Here is a 6,226-nt window from a genome sequence, read left to right as displayed (position 1 = left end):
GTCGATCCTGTTTGTTATGAGGATGAGTGTCTCTCAGTGGACCTCAGTGAGGTCCATGCCAACCGGGACTTGAAAGCCTTAGTGACCTCAAACAAAAAGACGACAACCAGAAGGTGCACGGTAATATGCTCATGCTTATAATGGGGAGGGAGGGAGGGTTGCGAGCCATTTGAGCATAGTTACCGAGCAGTAGTGTCACGTATATATGTCCCATGTCTAATAGGAGAATGGTAGTAAACGGAGCTATTTGACAGGTGACCGCATCAGCTGGTTGCAGCCTATGCCTTCGTGGCCTGACTGAACTAACGCTGCGCTCGATTTGTTGGATACTGAGATATGTTTGACTCCACACCATTTTTTTTCATGATTGACTTTTGGGACCTCACCTTGTCCGTCAAACAAAGATGTTTATTGTTAGCTGCTCTCACAGCAGCAAATAAGTTGCTAGTCAACCATTGGAATCCTCCGCACACAATGGACAGACGAACCTGGACTGTGTTGGACATTATCTTGATGGAACTCTCAACTTCTCGTATACATGGATCCAATGTAAAAACTGTAAATTTATGGCTTTCAGTTTTTAATGTTGTGTCATCTTTTTTAAAATATTTGTAAAAATATTTTATTGTTATTTATGTATTAATATTACTTAATTTGTTTTATAATTTATTTTCTTTACTTTGAAGTCTACCAGGGGGCGTGATGGGTTGGGATGGGTTCTAAATTTGCACAGTTGCTGTTTATTTTATACAACTGTTCCCAGAAGAAAATTTAACAGATGTTAATATAAATAAATAGATATTAATCAATATTATCAATATATTATCAATGGCTATTTTTTGTATTCATATGTTTTTTGTTAAATTGTTGTTGTTGCTTGAAACATTGATTTAAAGTGTCAGTTATTGCTTTATTTTTCAGCCAACCCTTTAAAACCCTTTGTTACCCCAAACTACATATAAAGGCTTGATCAGTGGCATAAAAGTAATCAATGCAGCTACTTAATCCTTTGCTACTCATAAACGCATGAACTTCTATTTGAAATAATGTGACGCTCTGCCCTCTATGTGAATGATGCAGTACCCATTAAGAGCTTGTTAGAAGTAATTTAATTGATTCAGTATTTCAACATCTCTGTAAGGATGCATTAAACTCGACAAAGCGGTTTAATAAAGGATGTATTGATCTTGTGAATTAGGAAATTTTACATTTTAAAAAAACAAAAAAAAAACAAAACAAAAAAAACAACCTTGTCTTGCCAAAGCACTGACAGAGCCAGTTGATCTAATGGTGTTGATGAGCGCTCCAAATGCACGCAACAATCAGGCAGCAATTGACAGTGCTCTGCTCCAATGGCATTTAGACATCATCAGTTTGACAGTACAGTCGTGGCCAAAAGTTTTGAGAATTACATAAATATTAGTTTTCAAAAAGTTTGCTGCTAAACTGCTTTTAGATCTTTGTTTCAGTTGTTTCTGTGATGTACTGAAATATAATTACAAGCACTTCATACGTTTCAAAGGCTTTTATCGACAATTACATGACATTTATGCAAAGAGTCAGTATTTGCAGTGTTGGCCCTTCTTTTTCAGGACCTCTGCAATTCGACTGGGCACGCTCTCAATCAACTTCTGGGCCAAATCCTGACTGATAGCAACCCATTCTTTCATAATCACTTCTTGGAGTTTGTCAGGATTAGTGGGTTTTTGTTTGTCCACCCGCCTTAAGATCTGGGGAGTTTCCAGGCTATGGACCCAAAATTTCAACATTCTGGTCCCCGAGCCACTAAGTTATCACTTTTGCCTTATGGCATGGTGCTCCATCGTGCTGGAAAAGGCATTGTTCTTCACCAAACTGTTGTTGGATTGTTGGAAGAAGTTGCTGTTGGAGGGTGTTTTGGTACCATTCTTTATTCATGGCTGTGTTTTTGGGCAGAATTGTGAGTGAGCCCACTCCCTTGGATGAGAAGCAACCCCACACATGAATGGTGTCAGGATGCTTTACTGTTGGCATGACACAGGACTGATGGTAGGGCTCACCTTTTTTTCTCCGGACAAGCCTTTTTCCAGATGCCCCAAACAATCGGAAAGGGGCTTCATCGGAGAATATGACTTTGCCCCAGTCCTCAGCAGTCCATTCACTATACTTTCTGCAGAAGATCAATCTGTCCCTGATGTTTTTTTTGGAGAGAAGTGGCTTCTTTGCTGCCCTTCTTGACACCAGGCCATCTTCCAAAAGTCTTCGCCTCACTGTGCGTGCTGATGCGCACACACCTGCCTGCTGCCATTCCTGAGCAAGCTCTGCACTGGTGGCACTCCGATCCCGCAGCTGAATCCTCTTTAGGAGACGATCCTGGCACTTGCTGGACTTTCTTGGATGCCCTGAAGCCTTCTTTACACGAATTGAACCTCTTTCCTTGAAGTTCTTGATGATCCTATAAATTGTTGATTTAGGTGCAATCTTAGTAGCCACAATATCCTTGCCTGTGAAGCCATTTTTATGCAACGCAATGATGGCTGCACGCGTTTCTTTGCAGGTCACCATGGTTAACAATGGAAGAACAATGATTTAAAGCATCACCCTCCTTTTAACATGTCAAGTCTGCCATTCTAACCCAATCAGCTTGACATAATGATATCCAGCCTTGTGCTCGTCAACATTCTCACCTGAGTTAACAAGACGATTACTGAAATGATCTCAGCACGTCCTTTAATGACAGCAATGAAATGCAGTGGAAAGGTTTTTTTGGGATTAAGTTAATTTTCACAGAAAAGAAGGACTATGCAATTCATCTGATCACTCTTCATAACATTCTGGAGTATATGCAAATTGCTATTATAAAAACTTAAGCAGCAACTTTTCCAATTTCCAATATTTATGTAATTTCTCAAAACTTTTGGCCACGACTGTACTCTAGCCCAATAATGATGGGGGATCCAGTGGGGGTAACAGTCATATTTTAGGGTGACCATGCCACTGTTTATCACAACCCTGCTGAAATGTAGCAATGTAGTACCAGTATGAGCGCTCATTGGCACCCCTTCAGCTGGTGGTGCCTTAGGCGATTGCCTAGCTCGCCTATGCCTAGAAACAGCACTGTATGCAAATCCGTGCCATAGTTGCAGTATATCCTGAAGTATGAGATTGCATTGTTTTTTTTTTAGGAGAAGCATGTGAGAAACAGGAGACTCCAAACCAGGGGCGTTGCTAGGGTCTTGATACATTGGGGGCTTAGCCCAGACCCCCCCCCACCCCCCCATCCACCAACCCCCCCCTCCCCCGCGCTTTTGGTAACTTGGAAGCGTTGAGCATTAAACACTTCTTTTACAGCATTCAGGTGCATTTTTTGTAGCATTTTAAATGATAGGTAAAAAGATAGAATGCTTTATTTGTAGAACTGTAACAGCTATTCACTGAAACACAAATAAATAATACATGAATATTAAAAAAATGAATATAAAACTATATATATAAATTTCAAAAGGCAATATCACCATTATAACCTAGATCCTGTAAATATTAATGCAACTGAATGTCCTTTCTTACACGGCCATGTTTACTGTTTACATATTGTCTGTGTACTTTTTGTTCTGTATTTGAATTTTACCCTTAAATTATATTATAACTGCCGGTCCTAATTTTTACTTTTCCACCAGATAGTGTTTATCTGTTTAATAACTCGTTTACATGGCTGCTCTTTCACCCTCGCCCACACCCACCTGTCAGAGTATTGTGTATGCGACTTTAAGAGCACTGTGTATCTGACTTTAAAGGAAGCCCTTTTAAGGTAAAAGCCATATATAACGTGAGCTCGCTGAGTAGCAGCACTTGTGTACTTGAACCTCTGTTCGTTATACCTTTTCTTATTAAATAAGAGAAAGAGTCATCGTCTCTGTCTCCTTCCTTGACACCACCTAATCTGTCATTTATTTTTGTTTTGATAATAAATGGAGCCAGCCTCCAAAAGTGAAACCTGTCCTGTGATTTTTTTTTCTTATACATTAAGTGTTTGTTGTCTTTACATTCAAATAATAATGTTTCAAATAATCTAGAATATATATGGAATAAATAGCATTCAATACAAAATGAGTATATCTCTCATATATTAAAATCATAAAGAGTTTTTTATGTGAAAGATTTGCTTTGTTGTGCATTAGAACCACACGAGGCATTTTAGTCATATTACAAAATAATTTATTGAGGCCAAACATAATATAACATTATAAACTGTGTCACTTCACCACGTGACAGCAGCAAGCAGGCTCCTGTGCATTCATTGACATTAAACATAAAAATCACTCGCGCCTGACGCGCTATTCGCGTCCGGTGTGAACGCACCATAGTCACCTGACTTAAAGTTCAATGATAGGAATGAAACAATGAATGAGTTGTTGTTAATTCTCCATTTTCACTGTATGTTTCATTAAAAAAACGGCAGCAAAACAGCGATTAAAAGCCATTTAGCTCGCGTCTCGCGAGATGAGAAAAGTGACATCGGTTGCTATAGGTAGCCTATCAGACAGAAAAGTTGATGCTAGCGATGTTAGGATTTCCTAACCTGAAATAAAAAGAATGAAGCAAGATATGATTCCTAAAGTTATTTAGTATTTGCTTCTGTAATACCAATTGGGGAAAATCCTATCTTAGACTCTTTCTGTAATACGGCCCCTGGTATTCTAGCTAGCTATCCATCTGAGGGGAATAACGTTAATTTACACATCGTGTTTCAATCGCCAAATCAGATGTATAGGCTACTTCATCTACATTCTTCACGAGAAACGGATTATGGCTCACAAAATGGATTAGTTATAGGCGAAATAGTAAGGTCCCACGTACTTTATATATACAGTACATGTTGTTCTGCATTAATACCACAGTAAGTACAGGGCTAGGTACGTTAGACCAGGGTTTGCTAAAGAGCCTTCACCGGCCTGAGCTTAATGGTGAGGGAACGGCGCCAGTAGATAACTCTTCTTGCCTCCTTATTTTACTTTTTAAAAAGTGTCTAATGTCCATAGCTACCACCAGAAGCCACAAACAACAATGACAGTAAAGCCCAAAGCTCTTTCTCCTCAGGCGCGCACTCTAAGCTGTAACCATAGTAACTTTGATCTGCTTGAACACATTTTAATACATCTTTGATACATGATTGATTCCGAAGGATAGATTAAAAGACCCGGTCATTTTTTTTTAAATAAATACAAATTATAAAAAAAAAATAATAATTATCAATAAATTAAATTTTTTGAGATCCGGGGCTATAAAAAAAACATCCGGGGCTGAAGCCCCGGATGCCCATGTCTAACGACGCGCCTGCTCCAAACCTAGGTTATGTATCAGTACAATTCCCATGCTCACAGCACAATAACACCTGCTTAAATATCTTCACCCTCCCACATCCATACTGTTACAAATGTATATGCTGGCGTGGGAATCAAAACGCACAAGGAATATATAAATCAAAAGAGTTCTTTAATTATCACAGGAGACCAGGGCATAATCAACACAAATCTTCAAACATAAGATATAACATTCCATTAACATTATAAGAAGTAACATGGTTAATCGTGGACCAGGAGGAACTAAACAGACAGGGTTTTAAACACAAGGGAGGTAATCAGGGGAATGGAAAACAGGTGGGGATTAATCAATAAACCAAACGAGAAACAGGACATGACCAAAATAGGGAAACACAAAAGGAACAGAAAGTCCACGATCGTAACACATACAGCTCTTTTACACCTCGGCTTTCATGAACACGTGGCTGCAGAAAGGGGTTTGTATCATACAGAGCAGTTTGTCTCTGTCAGACTGCTGCATTGATTTGCTTTGTTGGGGACGTGATTAGATAGATGTCCATAAACGCTGCCATACACTGAGAAGGACATCAGATAGCTGCCTCTGAGCTCATTTCCATATTAATACACAAAAGCCCAGGGTCACTTCCTCTTTACCTGCTTTAATAAGAGTCAGCTCTGAGGTCAGAGAGGACATATTAGCCGTGACAAAACAATGCTGACATTTCCCCCTCTCTGCAAAAGTGCTCTTTAAGAGCAGAGCTAAAGAGCTCTCAGAAAAACTGTTGGATTTTAATTAATATGAATTCAAAAAGTGGCCTCTGCAATTCATAATGATATATAAAACTAATGTTACACTCATGTGATATACATAATAAATGTTTAATGTCTGAATAGATTACACAATATGTCTGTATTAATATAGTATA

This window comes from Carassius carassius, chromosome 23 (genome assembly GCF_963082965.1).
Source record: "Carassius carassius chromosome 23, fCarCar2.1, whole genome shotgun sequence".
NCBI classification, from domain to species: Eukaryota; Metazoa; Chordata; class Actinopteri; order Cypriniformes; family Cyprinidae; genus Carassius; species Carassius carassius.
The sequence above is the reverse complement of the archived record's forward strand: the minus strand, read 5'-3'. Positions refer to the sequence as shown.